This window comes from Eptesicus fuscus, chromosome 6 (assembly GCF_027574615.1).
Source record: "Eptesicus fuscus isolate TK198812 chromosome 6, DD_ASM_mEF_20220401, whole genome shotgun sequence".
NCBI lineage: Eukaryota > Metazoa > Chordata > Mammalia > Chiroptera > Vespertilionidae > Eptesicus > Eptesicus fuscus.
In genome coordinates this window covers 89,654,518-89,673,890 of record NC_072478.1, presented here as the reverse complement: position 1 = coordinate 89,673,890, position 19,373 = coordinate 89,654,518, and the positions used below count along the sequence as shown (strand labels likewise).

Sequence of the window (19,373 nt, the reverse complement as noted above, 5' to 3'; positions counted from 1 at the left end):
TCTTACTTGAACTGATAAACCTTATTTTTTGTGTTTATTTGGGGAATGAAAACGTGTCATGTTTAAATTCAGGTTTTTCTTTTTATCTTCACTTCTTTTTTTTCTCTGGACTAGCGTCAGAAATGAAAATAAACTCCATAAATAATAGCTCTCGGGGTTGAAAAGAAATAAAGGGAAGAAAGAAATAGGATTTTAAAATTATTCAAAGACATAAATAATTTGCTGTTATTGCCTGAGTTTTCCAGGACAGAAAAGCTCCCTGGGGCTTTGTCTCCTGTGTGTTAGGTCCTGGTTACCGTCCATGGGCCTCAGAGTGGGCAGCGCATGGATGCGGACAGCACCATCAAAATCCTCGGTGATTTATGTAGAAACCCGTTGTTCCTCCAGCTTCGCTACTATGGCAATTTTTGCTCCAGACGCTGTGGTTATGAAATGTCACCGTGGAAACAGTTCAATACTCTCTTAAAAATATAAAAGCAACAAAGCAACTGAAATGAAACCACTACCCCGAATCTTAAGCTCTCTTAAAGTCCAAGGCTTCTATAGAAGCAAGCAGATTGATTTTGTGTCAGGCGATGAGCATGCTTGTCTCCTAAAAAAAAACACACCTCTCTTCTACCGCCTGACGATCTGTCCGAAGTCCCACCATTGGGGCGGCGTGAGGCCCCTATTAGAAGGAGAAATACCAGCAAACAAATTAGTGTAGACTGTTTGACAGCCAAAGGATCATTAAAATGAATTTGCTCAACATTACCTGTGTACCTGGTCTGCATTCTATACAGAGTATTTTATCAGACTTAGATAACCAGAATGATAAACTTTATGGGATTACATACAGAATTTAATTTAGTGAATTAAACTATGTTTATGTGGTGAACTAAAAAGATGGAGAGCAACTAGCAAGCATGTCAAACTCAAAGGCTAACTCGGGCCAAATAAATGAGGCATGCTGCCTGTGGGCTGCTAGTTTGACATGCTCGATAGAGGATCTAAATGGTTATATTCTCATCATTACACTTCGATTCACCCTCTGCATGGCCAGGAGCACGGTGAGCTGGAAAAGTCTCATGGAACTTCCAGAGTGGGTCTCAGTCTCCCAGTGCTTTCATGGTGGGAACATCTTGATACAGTGGGACCTCAGGGTGAACACACACACACACACACGTGTGTGTGTGTGTGTGTGTGTGTGTGTGTGTGTTTTAAGTAAAAGGGAAGTGAACTTTATTACAGTGAAAGTAGTAAAGCTCTCGGCACATGAGAGAGCCCCAAAAAGGGTTGCCTGAAAAAATATATTTTGTTCAGCACAGGCAAAGCAGGTGAGAAAGTGCCTATTCTTGTTAACTAAATTAAAAAAATATATATTTTTATTGTCTAAAGTTTTACATATGTCTCCTTTTCCCTCAATTGATCCCCTCCCCCACCCTTTCCTCAGCCTGGGCAAGCCCCCACCACCCCAGTGTCTGTGTCCATTGTTTATGCTAATATGCATGCATTAAATTAAAATATTTATTAAGAGTAGTTTTAACAGTTGAAGATATTCGTTTAACACATCGATTAGATGCTTAGTCCCATAAAAGATCTGACTCTACTGAACTAGCTCTCATTTGTGTGTGTATGCTGACATCTTGAGTGGTTATTTGTACAGTGTCACACAGCCAATGATTGAAGAACCAAATTGGCCTGCCTCTTAAAGCCAATCTTGACCTTCTGTAACATACTGGCATCACCGAGGCACTCACCAAGGATGCTAGAGATGTCCTTCTTTGCACATAATACCCACTTTCCTTACATCCTTAGCAAGACACCTCTATATTCTTGGGTGTGGGTATGATTTGCCCAGCTATAAGTCTCTGTTTCCCAGCCTCCCTCACAGATGAGTTATATGTGTATGTCATTGGTTAGAACTTGAGAGGAAGCTGACTTCTCTGGGAGCTATGTCCTTTTGTTCTTTTTTGCTCCCTTCTTTCAGCTGCCTGGAACTTTATGACTGGAGCTTCAGCAGCCATTAGGGATCATGAGGCAATCTAGAGGAGAGCAATCAGACAATACGGGTGGTAGAACAGGGAAAAGAGAGATCCTGTGCCCCTGAAGACTAGGTGTCCATCTTTCTATGTCTTTTTCATTAAAGAAAAACCAATGCATCTTATTTAAGATGCTCTTATTTTGAGTTTCTGTTGCTATCAGTGGAAAAGGATTCTTTTAAAAATATATATTTTATTGATTTTTTTTACAGAGAGGAAGGGAGAGGGATAGAGAGTTAGAAACATCGATAAGAGAGAAACATCAATCAGCTGCCTCCTGCACATCCCCTACTGGGGGTGTGCCCGCAACCAAGGTACATGCCCTTGGCCAGAATCGAACCCTGGATTCCTCAGCCCGCAGGCTGATGCACTATCTGGCCAGGGCGGAAAAGAATTCTTAAATGATATACTAGTTTCTATAAACCTTCTATTATAGATCACTGACCAATCAGAGAAAAAGAATTCCATTTTAGAGATGGAAGAGACTCTAGTTTGGTCTAACTGCCTTATCCTTTAGGCTAGAGTAATGAAAGCCAGTTATCCATTCACTTTTAAAAATATATCAGGTGGGTAGGATATATTAAGTTTAGAGAAACTGAAATAGTTCTTTCCTACAAAGAACTCACCATATAGCTGAGGAGTTCAGTGAAAGAAATTTAAAAATCCATCCAGGTAAGAGCTCTAATGGAGAAATATACTGGGGCAATTTAGGAGTATAGAAGTAAATTATCTAATTCAACTTTAAAATGGCTAGGTGACCTCAGGAAATGCTTTTAAAAGAAATGAGACCAGGGACCGAGGCTACAAAGAGTAGGAAAAAGTTAAATAGAAGGAAACCGACTGGCCGGTGCCACATTAGCTCCTGACAAGGTCAGGGCTTCCACCTCAGGGAGTTAAATCCCACGCTCTATTCCTGATACTGTATAAATGATGGAACATGTTTTTATATAGCAACTAGAGGCCCAGTGCGCATGAAATCATGTGCGAGTAGCTTGCTTCCGCTTGCCTTGCCTCAGCTGGCCGCCCTGCCCATGGCCACTCATAGCTCGCTGCCCCGCCCTTTGCCGCTCATAGCTCTTTGCCACTAGTAGCCTGTGCCCTGCCCTGCCTGCCGTGAGAGCTGCTGCTCATTTGGTCGTGACGGCATTATGGTGTGACAGCCACGGGCCTTTTATATAAGAGATATTTGGACTTTGTTCATTTCACTGAATATGAGATGACTTCTCATCCGGACATTGGATGGCCACACTAGGGAGCAACTGAGGCTTCAGGATGACTTGAGGAAATTATTAATGAGGTAACTTTTTAGAAATATCACAGTAGCTAAATTTCTACTTTATAAAGTATTCATATTCATTCTAAAGGGGCAGTAATTCAGAAGAGTATGAGAAAGAAAGAAATACCTGAAATCCTATCATTTCAGCAGGCCTGGTTTTTAAAAAATCTCTTAATTTACTACTTTAATGGGTGCCCATGGGAAAAGCCAGGAACCAGTAGACCAATAGGTGAGCCAAGGAGTAGTATCCCCTGAAAATGGCCCCCTCCAAACATTGAGGAGCTGCTTACAGAGGTAGAGCACTGCATGGCATTGAGTAGAGTGGGAAGAGGTCTGGGGTGGTAATGCTTAGCCTCCCCTCCATTGTCTGGGGAAATGCAACTGTGGTTCAAACCAGTTTACCTTACACATCCGCCCTCTTTAGGAAGTTATATCTAGTTGGATGGTTTTAGCTACAAGTGACAGGAACTCTACTTCATATTAGCTTAATAATGAGGACATTTATTACTTCATATGACAAGAAATCCAGAGGGAGGTGGTATCCAGGATTGGCTGAGTCAAGGGAACCTATGCCCAAGTTCTTCTTTATCCTGCTTTGCTCTCCCTGCTGCTATCTCAGGCTGTTTTCTCATGGTCTTGCTCTGGCTTCCAATAGCAACTGAGTCATCCCCAGCAAAGGCCAGAAAGAGATACCTATTCTATGCAAAGATGAAATAACTGCTTTTCTTTTGTCTGATTGGGTCAGCATAGATCATGTGTTCACCCCTGTTCCAATAACAGACTCCAAAGAAATGCCAAACTCTGTTTAAACCAGGGATTTGCAAATTATTTCTGTAAAAACAAGACAGTGAAGCTTTTAGGTTTTGCGGAATATATGGTCTCTGTCACAACAATTGAACTCTGCAGCAAAAGCAGCCACAGACAGTATGTAAATGAGCATAGATATGTTCCTATAAAACTTTATATATGTATATGAAATGTCCAGAATAGGCAAATATATGCACACAGAAAGTACTAGTAGATTAGTGGCTGCCTAGGGTTTGAAGGGATAGGGGAATGCATGGGGCTTCTTTTGTGGATAAAAAAAATGTTCTAAAATTGATTGTGGTGATTGTTGCACAAACCTGTGAATATACTAAAACCCATTGCATTATACTAAGAATGGGTAAATTGTACAGTATATGAATTATATGTAACAAAGTTGTTTAAAAAAGCTTTAGGGACACTGAAATTTAAATTTTATATAAGTTTCACAAGTTAAGAAACACTATTCTTTTTCTGACCCTCCCCCACCAATCATTTAAAAATGTATAAACCTCTCTTTTCATGTTATAAACTGATGAACAAAATAGATCGAGAGACACAGAAGCATGGAACAGACTGAAGAATTTCAGAGGGAAGCCCAGGGTGGGTGGGGGTTGGGTAGGGAGTGATTAACCAGGGAACTTAATATGCATATATGCATAGCCCAAGGACAAAGACAATTGTGTGCTGAAGGCCAAGGAGAGGCAGGTGCCAGGTAGAGGGAGGGAGTCAATGGGAAAGAAAAAAAGCAAAGGGGACATCTGTAATACATTCAACAATAAAGATAACTTTAAAAAATATGTAAAAAATTGTAGAAACCATTCTTAGTTTGCAGGCAGCAGTGGTCAGCCATATTTGGCCCTTGGGCCTCAGTTTTCGGACCCCTGCTTAGATTAGATTAACCAGGATGCCCTTCCAGAGGTAAGGAAGGAGTGTTCCTCTCCTGAGTCAAAGGGGGAAAAGTTTACACTTGAAAATGTTAGGCTTCCTAAGGGAAGGAGAAAGGGAAATGAATGATTAGAAGGCAAACAGTTGTGCCCCTTAAGACAGTTCAGGAAATATCTCTCATTGGCCAAGCATGATCTTCAGGAATGAAACCTTTAGCCCCAAGCACTTTATCAAAATTTTCTTTCCAATCCCTCCTATAGTCCCTAGGAGTAATTCTGATAAATAAAAATCTTCTCCATTTCCTTATATTTTTAATGATATGTGAGCATTGTCACTGCTGCTCCCAGGGGCCTAGGGGTCAAGGGTACCATTTCTGGCAGAGGTAGATAGGTGGAGAAATAAGCCATTTTGACTCACTCCCTGTGTGCCTTGCTTCTGAAAAAAAAAAAAAAAAAAAAAAAGCTTCTGCGCTTAGGTCACTGCCTTTTGGCTGCCTCTGCAGCAATTAGAGTTAGAAAGGTAAGAAACAAAGGCTTCTACTTTATATCTTTTGCTTCTCTTCTGGCTTCAGGATTTGCACTCCAGAGTTTGCGAGAAAGTTTGATGCTTTACCAAGATCACATGCAGAGAGTCAGGAGACCTGATTTCAAATTGCTTCATGACCTTGAGGTAGTCCCCTTACCCACGAGACAGACAGTAACAAGCACACTAAGAACAGAAACGATAAATTGCTTTGCTGGGTCTGGAGTGTGAGAAGATGATCCCCTCTAGTCTGGAGGAGAGAAGAGAGTCCTTAGAGCAAGAGCATGTAGAATAAGGCTTCAGGGAGTGGTGGTAATTGAGAGATTGGAGAAGGGATCTGAAGTGGCAAGAGTATGACAATCATTTAGGGTTCAGAGAGTGCGCTGGAATGCTTGAAGGGGAGGGGTGTGGACATACAGCTGGGAGGTGGAGTTACAGGTGGATCAGAGGGAGGGTGTGGGTGATTCAGCCCAGGAGGCTCTGACCCGGGCATGGAGGAGCAAGGAGGAGTGAGGATGTTCATCTGGCACTTTGCCTGCTGGCCCAGCTGTGGCCCCAAATCTCTTTGTTGAATGAAAATGGGAAGGAATTCCCTGCCACAAATCCACCATCCTGCCTCTTGGTTGCAATTTCACTCATGTTTCCTTCGCCACTAAGGACGGCGTTGCCTACCTCCGCTTGTTAAGGTTATTTTATTTCACTTTAAAGTGAACAAAATTGAGTTGATTGACTTTATAAGGCTCCTGGTGCACAGTTATGCTTTCTCATCACTTTCCCTTGGAAAAACCCTTCCTTAGCTATCTCAGCCAAGCCCGAAGGCTAACAAGCCAAAGGCTGCTCAGCTTTCAAAAGGGAGTGACCCATCCCCCTCCAGAAAGGAGGATTTTAGGTTAGGTGGTGAGCAGAGGACTGGGGGTAGAGAGCTCCCTCATGCGTAATCATGGGGCTGTTTTCCAGACTAATGGGAGTCTGGATACTGAGGAGAGCATGCTAACAACCTCAGGAAATTGCCTTTGCCTTGGAGATTTTTGCATTGAAGCTTCCATTCTCAGTAATGGAGTGAGCCCTTTGGAGTCCTTTAGTCACATAATTGGAAAGAGCTGTGGATGGAGTGTGATGAAGGCCTGGGGAAAGCAGGTGTTAACAATTGCTGTTTGCCCCAGATGAGCCTGGAGGGATGCTCGAAGGCTTCCCTGTGCCTCCAGTTGTGCCTCCAGTAGACTGGGAAGGACTCTTCTGGCTCCTGAAAATTTCTGCTCTACCCCAATGCCACTGACCTGTGAATTCGCCTTGAGCATTTAACCAGTTTGGTTTCTGCAAGTTCTACTCCAGCATCTTCTTCAAGATGGCATATGTAGGTGAGTCTGTGTTTATTACAGCAAGCCCTGTTGAGATCGCTGCTTAATGTTTCTGAGCCTCAGTTTTCTCATCTGTAAAATGGATAATTATAATCTACCTTCTAGGGTTGTATGGATGAAGCAAAAGGTGTGGGCATATACCAAGCTTAATCTATGTGCCTGTACATGCATTGCCTTATGGAATCCTCACACTACCCTACAAGGCAGGGACTAACAGCATTCCAATTTTCTAAGTGAGGAAACGCAGGTACCCAGCTGAGATTTGAACCAAGGTTGCCGGACTCCAGAGCCTGAGTCCCATGCTGTGCACCTGGGTACACTATAAGGGCTCAACAAGTAGGGGTTTGGTATTGTTGGTGTGTACAATTTTATAAAATCCCTTTTCTTAGTGCCAAAGGCTCCCAGACTGACAAAACCCTGGGGGCATAAGGAAGTGACAGGGAGAAAAGAGGGGCAAGTGGGCAAGTGCAGGAAGGATCTGTTGCTTCTCTGGAATTGGGCTGTGTCCGGTTCTAGAGGGTAGTAAGTGCTCCTAGGTTAGTGTTCACAGCACACCTGTCTGCTTGTCCAGCCAAGAATTATACACTAATCATGGAGTTGGACTCAAGACACAGAAGGCTAGGCTGGGCTCGGTTGGGCTGGGCAGCCAGCAGACTTGTATGCTAAGCCCTACTCTGATGAGCTTTGATTTGGAAAATTTAGGAAAGTCACACAACCCTAGAAGGTTTCCTTTGCTTGTCTGTGAATGGGGATAGTCCACTCTGCGATCCCTCATAATAAGGTTGTTTGTTGTATTGGTGTTGTTGTTAATCTTCAGCTGAGATATATTTCTTTCCATTGATTTTTAGAGAGAGTAGAAGGGAGGGGGTAATGAAGAGCGCGCGCAGGCAAGAGAGAGAAAACCTGTGACCCTGGACTCTCTGGTGCTCTAATCACGAGCATTGCTGGCCAGGGCTAAGGTTTTGTTTTTGTTTATTCATTTCAGTTTTATTAAGCTATGATTGACATATGGCACTGAATACGTTTAAACTGTACAGCAAAATGATTTGACTTACATGTATTGTGGAATGATTACCACAGTAAGTTTAGTTACTATCCATCATATTTAAATACAAGGAAAAATGTTTCTTTTTCCCTTGTGATGAGAACTCTTGGGATTTACTCTCTTCACTTTCAAGTTTCCCATGCAGCAGTGTCACCTGTAGTACATTACAACCCTAGTTCTCATTTATCTTCTAACTGGAAGTTTGTACCTTTTGCTACTTTCCTCCGCTTTACCCTCCCCCAGCCCCTTCCTCTGGTAAGCACAGTCTGATTCCTTTATCAGCCTCCCTCCCAGGTGTTGTAGGTCAGCTGTACTCAGCAGTGAGCTGGGTTATGACTCAGCTCCCTGTGTGCACATGGGCAGACCTGACGCCAGGGCCGGCAACTCTCCTTGTTTGAGGACTGGAATTGGGCAGCCCTGCACTTTGCAGAGGTCTCCGGTCAGACTGCACCACTGTCTTGCTTCTACAGATCAGCAAAGCCGTTGGTCAGAACAACTACTTGGGCGATGAAGGTAGGAAGTTGGTCTGCCAAGATCTGGATGCTGATTGTTGCAAACCCCTCCCCCATTCCAGTCACAATTAGATTCCCAGTGGCCTAGACCAGTGGTCGGCAAACTCATTAGTCAATAGAGCCAAATATCAACAGTACAACGATTGAAATTTCTTTTGTGAGCCAAAATTTTTTAAACTTAAACTTCTTCTAATGCCACTTCTTCAAAATAGACTCGCCCAGGCTGTGGTATTTTTTGGAAGAACCACACTCAAGGGGCCAGAGAGCCGCATGTGGCTTGTGAGCCGCAGTTTGCCGACCATGGGCCTAGACCTACAGATTTACCTGCAGTCCCCATGGGAATTGAACTTGGGGCTTCCAAGAAGCAACCTGTAATACTGGGGAAGCTGATGTCCACTCTGGGCTCCGTTTTCCCATGGTAGGAACCGGAGGCTCAGGGGAGACCCGTTGGCCTGGTGTAGCAGTTGGCGTGTAGCCTCTCCTCTCATCCTTCTAATGTGGTCTGACTAGGTCTCTGGTGCAGCCGAAGCTTCAGCCTCACTGCCATGTTCTAGGATTTTTTCAACGCTGTCTTTCTATGAACAGTGGTTGGTTCTTGTGAGGACGAGAGAAGTCAGGAACTAGCTATGTCTTACTGATGTCCAGTTAGGTTTTGAATGTCTAGTGTCAATATGGAGGTAGAGAAGCAATGTTAGGAAAACACAACTTTCATCTGAGTAGAAAGACAGTGGAGTTTGGTTACTCATCTCCTTTAGCCATTTATTCAGTCATTAAACAAATATTGGTCCGGACCCACTCTATGCCAGGACTAATGTTAAGAACAGTGGTGATGTGACCAACATAAAGCCCCTGTCCTCAGGAGGATTATTCCAGAGGTAGCTATGCACACAGAGTATGATACACACCCTCTACACTCATGTTATAAAGTGCTATGAGACAAGAACATAATTCTGACAGCTGGGTAGCTACTGTTAAAGCTAATTCTCATTAATTCATGTGTTTATTGTCTGTGATATAAAGGGAAGAAGCTAGAATTCTTAATTAGAACCCATTCCCAAGTTTTTGGAGCAAGAGGAAATAAAATAAATCAAAATGATACTGTGAATTTTGTTTAGTCTAGTTTCAACACCTTTTACAAAATCATTGGAGAGCAGCCTACCTTCTCTCATTTTCTCCAGTTTCACATTTATTTCTAAGAAATGGTATAGACTTATTAGTCATTCAAGATGGACCAACTATGGAGGTTCCCAAAGATCAGCATTTCTAATGTTAAGCTGAAGGACCTGGGGCCCACGAGGACATGCCCAGGGTCAGGTGAGACAGATGCATTACATTCATTTCATAGGATGTTCCTCCTGGTATTTTAAACAGAATTTTGAACAAGCAAAGGGTTTGAAGGGCTTATATATTATTCACTAAACTAGCCGGTTTAATCAAGCCTCATTACTTCAGTCATGTGGTAGTTGAGTACTAATGATGTATATAATAACATAATGACCTTGGTCGACAGCAGGTGTGGAGAAACAAAGCCACTCTCTGAAAGGTTACATGGGTAAGCCTGAGGGCATCAAAATGTTAGGCCTTAATATTTTCTGCTGAACTGGTGATACAAACTCAACACCTGCAGCACCGCCATCATTTGCCCAGAGCGTGACATTCAAATACGCCTTCCTTCCCAGAGTGGCTGCCCGAGGTCAATTCCCTGTTACCATTGTCTTTATTGTTAATTCCCTGTTACCATTGTCTTTATTGTTAGCGGTGGAAGTCCAGTATAATTTACTATATTCAATAAGGAGAAGGTGCAGTGATTAATTATTAATTCAATACATTTATTGGGCTCCTCTTTGGTGAAGGACACTGTTGGAGGGACTGAGGATACAGTAATGAACAAAAATGTCCTTGACCTAATGCAGCCTATATTATAGAGAAGGGAGATAAATGAATAAGTAAACAAATATATACTTTGGTTTAAGCCAGGGATAAATGTTAATAGTGAAAAATGGAGCTAAAATAGAGAGACCTATATGAAGAAAGAAAGGTGTCACTTTAGATAGGTGAGCAGCAACACCTTTTTTGAGGAAAGATTATTTGAACAGGATCTGAATAGCACTAGGCATCAGGTAAACACCTGGGAGGAAAGCTTTCCAGGCAGAGGAAACAGCACGTGTGAAAGCCCTGAGGCTCGTGCAGGCTGGGATTAGTGTTCTGGCAAAGCAAAAAGGGCAGAGTGGCTGGGATAGAATGAGCAAAGGGAAGAGAGGTAGAACATAAAGTTGGAAGGATGACCAGAGCCAGAGCTTGTAGAGTTTTGAAGACCAGAGTAAGAACTAATATTTACATATAAGCAATTTGGAAGCCAATTGAGGGCTTGATATGAGGAATGGCATGATCTGATTTACTTGTAAAGGATTGCTTTAGCTTCTCTGGTGGGAATAGACTATAGCAGGATTCCAGTGAGAGATTGGTAAATGACAGTCTTTTTAAAGTGAGAATAAGAGTGCTGAGACCCATAGGCAATGTCTGCCATGGGTGGGTATGGAGGTGGGTGTACACAGGTATGTAGGTAGCACCCATGACAATGTCTCCACCATTGGAGAAAGTTCAGGCTGGGGAGCCAGACTACCACTTCCTGGGTGTTTGAGATGCACAAATCACTTACCTTGGGTATCAACTTCATCTGTCAAGTGGATAAAAGCATCTCTTAGGCAATTTTAAGTGTCACAAGAGACAACATATTGTCTGGTACATAAATGTTCCACAGCTGTGAGCCATTGTTTATCTTGTCTCTCAGTTTACAGATAAGGAAACTGAGGCAGAGAGAGAGAGAGAGAGAGAGAGAGAGAGAGAGAGAGAGCGAGAGAGAGCAGGCTTCACTCAACCACCCTACTGTTCCTACTGTTGCTGGCAGGACCTGGACCAGACTCCTATCTTCTCATACCTGAATAGTCCTGCATCAGGATGCAAAGGATGGTGAGGATTGGGAAGGCTGAGAGAGGCCATTAGTACTTGAATTGGGCTCTGTCCTCCCAGTCACCCTCTTTGAGGCTAGAGTGTGGGAACTCAGGCAGGCATGTGTACATCATGAAGCAAATCTCGTTCTCTGTGCCTTTTCACTTCAGGTACCACCTGAAGATAACACACCAGCCTGGACCCTGATTGCTCAGGAGCTTCTCACTTGGGCCCTCCCATCTATCTGCTTTCTGTGTGTTCTTTCTCTTTATTGGAAAGAGTTTTGATGGTTCCTTCCATGACACATGGTTGCCTCCTCCTCGGCTGTGTGTGCAAGGGGGGTGGGGGTGGTTTCTTCAACACTGAGTCTCCTCACCTGTTACACTTTTCTTCTGCCACTCACTGCCCAAGTCCACTTCCTCAAATTATACCATATGAGTCCAATCAGCTCCCTGAACAAATGAGGGGACTGAAGCATTGAGGTCAAGGACTCACTCAGCCAAGGTCACAAAGAAAATTAGAGGTAGAACTAGGCTTGAAGTCTTTTGATTCCTAACCCAGTGCTCACTGCATCACCCCATTCTGTTGCAAGATTGATGACTCAGCTCTCCTTCCATCTTCTGCAAAGATGCAACAGTAGAGATACAGGAGGATTTCAAGAAGTGATGGGGTGAGAGCAGCAAATGGATAAAGCAGGGGAGACATCATCTTTATAAAGCCCAAAGAATGAACGGATGCCTGTCTGCAGTGGGGATCAGTCTACAGTGTCTCTCACCCTCACTTTCCAGTTACTCTCTATCATTTTACACTGGTAACACACAGCCCTGTGTCACATCATGTCTCCCACGAGGGATAGCATGAAGAAGGTGATTCATCCTTCTCTCCCTTCGGCACCAGGACCAGATGCACATGGATCACTCACAAGGATCAGAGGCAACAGCCTAGCCAGAAAAGGGACAGTGCAGTATCTTGAAGGGCAGGACTTTGCATCTCAGTCTCCCCTTCCACCTCCTCCCAGCTGATAAGTTATTAACACACTGGAGGCCTGGTGCACGGCATTTGTGCACTTGGGGGGCGGGTGGTCCCTCAGCCCGGCCTGCACCTTCTCCCAGGACAGGACCCTTTGGGGGATGTCTGACTACTGGCTTAGGCCTGATCCACCGCTCCCCCCCCCCCCCCGCCCCCCCGGGATTGGGCCTAAGCCAGCAGTCAGACATCCCTCTCGCAGTCCAGGGCTCTTGCAGTCTGGGACCCCTCGCTTCTTACCACCTGCCTGCAGCGGAGGTGGGAGAGGCTCCCGCCACTGTTGCTGCGCTCGCCAGTCATGAGCCCAGCTTCTGGTTGAGCAGCACTCCCCGGGAGCGCACTGACCACCAGGGGGCAGCTCCTGCATTGAGCATCTCCCCCCTGGTGGTCAGTGTGCATCATAGCAATTGGTCATTCTGCTGTTCAGTTGATTTGCATATTAGCCTTTTATTATATAGGATTTTGGGTTTGGAAAGGCTCTTCATAAAATTCCAAGCCTGCCTGAAGCCAGGGGCTAAGCCAGAAGGACTCATGTCCCAGGGCAAGAGGCGGGGACTTAGTGATCACATGGAAACAGGCAGTGGAGGAGCAGGAGGAGCATGGGCCCTGGAGCCAGAACCCGAGGCTCAGCACCCAGCTCTGGGCTCCAGTCCAGTCTCCTTGGCAAGCCACCCAAGCTTTGTGCCTCAGTTTCCTCAACTGAAAATGGTGATACCATAATATTTACCTCGTAGGGTTTCCATGAGCCTCAGGTGATAACTATACAACTACTAGGCACAATTACCACAACTCTTGATATTGTTTTTTTTTCTTTTTCTTAATACCTAAGAACTCTTAGGGACTATTTTCCCTCTTATGATGATAATCATGAGAAAATATTCACTCTTCAGTGCTTCTCTTGTGAGGGCTTCCTCCATCGCTCTTACCCCTGCAGATGAGAAACAGAAGTATCCCTCCTCTGAACATGCACAATACTTTCCTCATCCCACCTTTCTTTCAAGTGTTGTGTAAAATCACGTCACAGGTAGTTGTCTTTCTGAGTGCTCCATGAGGGCAGAACCCACCCTTTAAATCCTAGTCCCAGCTGCTCTGAGCCAGAGGGAGCTAAGTCTGCGGACACTGCGGTCAGACCAACCAGGCTGTGCCCTTTCCTAGCTGGATGATTCTTGTGTAAATTACTGTTGAAGTCTAATTTTCAAAAAGGCTAAAATATGACCTTTGTACAAATATATACTGAAAGCACATTGGAGGTTTATTATCATGTTAAAGAAGGACTCAGCAGGATGAAAAAGCTCAGTCAAAGAAGGACTTGAGAACTAGTATAAAGTCCCTGAAAAATAAAAACACTGAAGTAAGATGGCTAAGTTATACACACAGGTAGTTAGGTAATTAATGCTCTTCAGGGCTATAAAACTCGGTAGTAACTTTGGGCATTATCTTTTCTACTGAACAAACATCCTTTGTTCTTTACCAGCCAAAAGTCATTTGTAACTTACACATCTTCTACAAACCAACATCTAATATGAAGGAGTCTATGTGTAATTAATGGTAAATTAAATAAAGGTTCATTTCCTTTAAGAATCAGATAAAATACTTACCTGGCAGCGGCGATATCACGATCATGAAGGTGGTTTTCCCAGGGTGAGGCTTATCCATTGCTCTCCGGATGTGCTGATCCCTGCGATTTCCCCAAAGGTGGGAAACTCAACTGCATGATTTGTGATGGTGGGGGACTGCATTCGCACTGTCCCCTGTAAAAAAAAATTAGCTAAAACTCGGGAGGGTCTGTGAGACAGTGATCCAGTACTGGAAGGACATTATGTCTTTCTTTTTCCTCATTTCCAAGTTTTGGGTCATGTTTAATCATTACTTTTCTAAGCCTCACTTCTGCATCTGTAAAATGGGGTGGCAATGTCTATTGGTAGAATTGTGATGAAATGAGACGAGGTATCCAGTGTACTGTCTTAGGTGCTAAGTGTTGGCACAGGGCTAACCGGATATTAAGGTTCAAGCTTTGGAAGGAAAATGACAGTTGTGTGCCCATGAGGTGTCAGACTCTGTGCTCCATGCTTTCTGTATGCTTACATATACCGCATTTACCTTCAGAACTGACCTGTAGGCGGGTAGTATTTAGTTCCAGCTTATGTGCAAGGAAACGGATTACCAGGATCGAAGTGACTTGCCTGAAGAGATCAGATCTAGGAAATACAGAGTACGTCTGTGATTCTTTCCACAACGTGGCTGCCTCTTTAAAAGAAAGAAAGAAAAATCACAAGACAAAAACTTTCAACATCATTTGCATTGAACGCGAACTGATTTAGAAGGATTTATTCATTTTCCTGTTATTCATCCAGATTCTGTTCCTTCCTCCCCGCTTGCCCATCCTACCCCATCCCCGAGCCAAAAAGCCTTTTGCCTTTTTCTTTTTGCCATTCACTCAGCCCTTCAAAGCGGGAAGGATGTGCTCTGAGTGAAACATTGTGCTGGCAGAATGACACTCCATTTTCCAGGGGCCCTAACAAAGCCTTTTGATTTGAATGTCAATGCTGTGAGCATGATTAAATGTAAGATTCACTTTTACATTCCCCAGCTGCAAAATAAGTTGTACAGTTCAATTAGTTTGCCATGTGGCAGAGGAATACGGCCCCTAAAAGTTGCTATGGTGATGTGACGGATGAGGATGGTGTTGGGACTGGGGTTGGAGCCCAGTGAATTTCCGAGGACTGAAACTGGAAGGGTGACAGGCTGGGAGGATGGCACCATTCATGTTTCCTTAGAGCCGCCTTGAAATCCTGTGTTTCCACTGTATCTGCGATGCGTGAACTCTCCATCCTGATACATGAAGATCATGTCTTTCCTTCTTGGAGAGAGAATTAGCCACAGGCAGGTCCTTTGCTCTTTCTCTCGTTCTCTCTCTCTGTCTCAAATCATTTTCTATCGTGTGACATTAATTGGGATGTGGAGAGAATAATGTAGGAAAAGAAAAATATCAAGGCCTTATAATTTATCTGTAATGGCCTGAGGCCCACATCCTCCCAAACTCTCATTTTGGATGATCTCTTGCTTTTACCAAAAAAATATCCTTCAGTTCTTGGCAGTGCTCTTCGCTGGCATGGTCCTCCTGGCTCAGTAGGAATTTGAGCAAAGACATCCATGAATGAAGTCAGAGCAGGACATGTGGACATCGGAGGAAAAAATGTTTCCCATTTGTTTTCTTCAGGGTAGTTTTTAGACAGGGTCCTAATTTTTTTAAATTTTCTGTTGTTTTTATTGTTGTTGGGGTTTTTGTTTTGAATTATTTGTTTTGTTTTTGTCTCCTTTACTGAGCTCTTAAGTCCATGGTAGCAGAGAAGATGTTTATTAATCAATTTACTACTGTATTCCCCACACCCAGCCTCGGGCTCGGTAGTAGGGCCCATTCGTTAAGTACTTGTTCAGGAAATGGATGATTGCATTTGAATATGAATCCTGACTCCTGCCCGTGTCTTTGGGAAGGCTGCTTTAGTTTTGCTAGACACCAATTGCCTCCTTTGTAAAGGGAGAGTGACCAGCCTCCTCTACCTGCCTCTAGGCTTCTGGCAGGAAAGAATTAGTAATGGACATGCAGGAGCTTTTTAAATGGCACAAATTAAAGGGCTTCAAAGAAATTAAAGGGCTTTCTTGTTGGGATGGATGACCTGTTTGGATGTGCGGTATGTAGAGTAATTGCCCAGCCAGGCAAGATCCTCTCTCACATTAGAGCAGATTGAAGAAGGTGTGGGCAGCACGAGTTTATCAATATCCTCCTTTAAACGGCCCCAGAGAGTCCCACGAGCAAGATGTTCCTTTAAGGTCTTCTGCAGCATCATGAGAATTCATTAAGGTCGGTAGAATGATTTGATAACCTCGGATAATAGGTGTGACGGGAGTGTAGACTTATATTATTAAAACATGAATTGAATTGTTTTCTGGATGACTTAAGCAGGCAACAGGGTGAAGGCAATTTCGGAAGGTGCTTTGCGGTGCCTGGTGAAGAATGAAAGTTGAATTTGGCTGTTGTTCATTTGCTGCTTTCCCCAGAAGGCTACAGTGCAGGCTATGTGGAGAGGGGCAGGGAGGAAACAGGATTATAGTGAGGAAAATAGGGTTCCCACCTGACAAGCTACAGAGGACCGTTGGGCAAAGCATGGACCTTCTCTAGGTCCCTATTTCAAGTAAGAAAAGCACTTTCCAGTCTATTCCACAAACCCAGATTTACAAGCAGGCAGTTAGACTGACATGGGAAAATGAAGGCGAGTCTTTGGTCTATTAGATAAATTGAATTTGAGTTTAAAATTAAACAAGTTTGCCTTAGGACCACACTTCTGGAAGCTTTTAATGAGTTCCTGTCAATCTTATGAGGAAGAAGAGATGAGAGTTGTGTTGCATTTCTTTTCTTTCTTTCCTTTTTAAAATATATTTTTATTGATTTCAGAGAGGAAGGGAGAGAGAGATAGAAACATTGATGATAGAGAATAATTGATTGACTGCCTCCTGCACACCCCCTACCAGGGATTGAGCCTATAACCTGGGCATGTGCCCTTGACCGGAATAGAACCCAGGACCTCAGGCCGATGCTCTTTCCACTGAGCCAAACCAGGTAGGACTATGTTGTATTTCTTTAAATTATTTTATCGTAATTTTTTTTTGTTAACATCTCAAGTAGTATTCTTTGACAACTTTGAGAAATGTTGCACCCCAAAATGATGTCTTACGTGACTCTCCATCTACAGTCACTCAGGGCACCCTCCCAAGACACTACTATAATTTCAGTGAGACCACATTCTTGCACTTATTAGATCAAACAATAACAAACAAACAGGCAAGTGAAGAAATAGGCAAATCCAGCACGCACATCCAGAATCATGCTCCTTTGAATGCCTCCACGGGGTTTAAAATCAGCCTGTCCAGAGCCAAACTCAAAATCCTCCACATCTGTGTCACGCCAGTCCCAGACTCCATGGTGTTCCCTCTCCCAGTGAGTGACACTGTCATGGCCATCTGTGACAGCTTCTTCTCTCGGTCCTCTCATCTCCCAATCCTCACTATTAGTCCTATTACTTCCTATAACCTCTCAAGCCAATCACTGTCTCCATAGAAGATAAATGCTTTTTGGCATGTCTGGTGTTTATGATCTAGCACACATGATCTTCTTTAATCCTAGGGGTGGGTATTTATCCCCAGTGAACAGAGAAGGGAATTGAGGCTCCGGGAGCTTAAGGAACTTGCCTGAACCCACATCCCCAGCCTGTCACAGCTAAGCTGGGAGATAGACCCAGCTCTAGAGCTCCCTTTTGAGTACATCCTTGCAGCCTCTCTGAGAGCAATTCAAGTCTAAATTTCCCCATTGTTCAAATGTGATTTTCAAACCAATCCTGCCTTGCCTACATTACAGTATTGATATAAGTATAAAATTCAGGCGAGAGATGCATAGCACTTTAGAAATGTAAAAATGGCTTGACAAAGGCAAGCTCTTATTACTCAACTAGGCTGCAGAATTCAAACAGGCCCGGAAAGTGCATCTCAATTGGCATAATCTCTGTGATAACAGCTCCAGACAATCTTGGGAAAGAAGGTGCTGAGAGCGCTGTCCATTTCCTCAAATAAGAACTCTCACAAAATTCATGAAAGGCAGGCAACATTAAGCTATTGGAACTGCATTTCTGATTTCTCAGATGGATTGATCCAGAGCCAAAGCCCAATTTTTGAACTATAGAGCTGTTAAATAGCACGCAGGGCATCTCCCTCATGTTACAGAAGTGGAAACTGAGGCCTATAGCAACCTTAGTCAGGTCAAAACCATAAGACAAGTCACAATTCTATTTCTCTCTTTCTCTTCCCCACAATTCCAAAATTAGGCTGCTTTTCAGAGGTTTTTCTCCACTCTGTACAATCTCTAAATTCCTAAAGCCGAGACTCAAGTTCTCCTTTGATTGGCAAGAGGCCTCTGGCAGCCCAAGAGGAGCATGCATGGCCTGCGGCATTTGCCTTGGGGACAAGGAGAGCTCCAGGTGGGGCTGGCAGACACAGCCATGCTCGCCGCACACTCTTTGGGCAAAGCCTGTGAGTCCGATGGCTGGGATATAAAGTGAAGCCTCAACATGAAAAGGAAATAACACGAGTCAGAGCCATTACTACCTCATCGCCTCTACACTGGATGCTCCACCTTTGTGCCCAAAAGCTCATGCCACAGCCATCCTTTTAGGTTTGGACCAAATGTTGTTTGAAGATCCTAGTTTTCCTCTCCAATATTTACAATTGTGTCTTTTTAACTTACATAAGCAGCACTGCCCGCCATGAGAGAAAAGCAGTGTGTGAAATTTTGGAATGGGCCTTAACAGCCTGCTCATCAGCACCCCAATCCCTCCTTACAACCCTGACAATGTGCTCTTGGGGCCTCTTCATTACCAAGAGAGGGTGTGCAACCCAAACGCCTAGAAGGGCAGGCAGAACAATAAACACTCTAAGCAGGCTGAATGTGAGAGTGAATACCCATTCTGTAGGGGCAGCCATGACCCTGTCTTGCTGTCACTGCTGCATGGCATGTAGACCCTCAGCATTGTCAGATGCTTCAGTTTAAGAGTAGTCCCTAATCCAGATTTTGGGGGTCAAAACTCCTGACTTTAAGGTGATGGCAATGAATTCTAAATTTTTAGAAATGCTGCATAGGCCAAATAAGATACCTGCAAGCCAGATGCAGTCCATAGGTGGACAACCTCTCATTTATTAACAGACTAGAGGCCCAGTGCACAAATTCGTGCACAGGTAGGGTCCCTTGGGGTGGCCTGCGGGGATCAGGCTGAAACCCACAGTCCAATGCCACCTGCAGCTCCTACCTGCCGATCCCGCTTATCCTGGCCCCACGGTACCTGCCTCGGGCTCGTGCCCAGTCAGTCTCAATTGGGAGAGGCTTGCACTGCTGCAGCAGCACTTGCCAGCCATGAGCCCTGTGTC

The 19,373-nt window shown here is 44.0% G+C and overlaps 1 non-coding gene across 1 annotated transcript; it reads left to right on the top strand.

The window, feature by feature from the left end:
- The first annotated feature begins 13,991 nt into the window (after positions 1-13,991).
- LOC114235389 (U1 spliceosomal RNA) lies at positions 13,992-14,155 on the top strand. The gene has a single exon (XR_003621594.2). It is a non-coding gene; the product is annotated as a U1 spliceosomal RNA (small nuclear RNA).
- Positions 14,156-19,373: the final 5,218 nt, after the last annotated feature.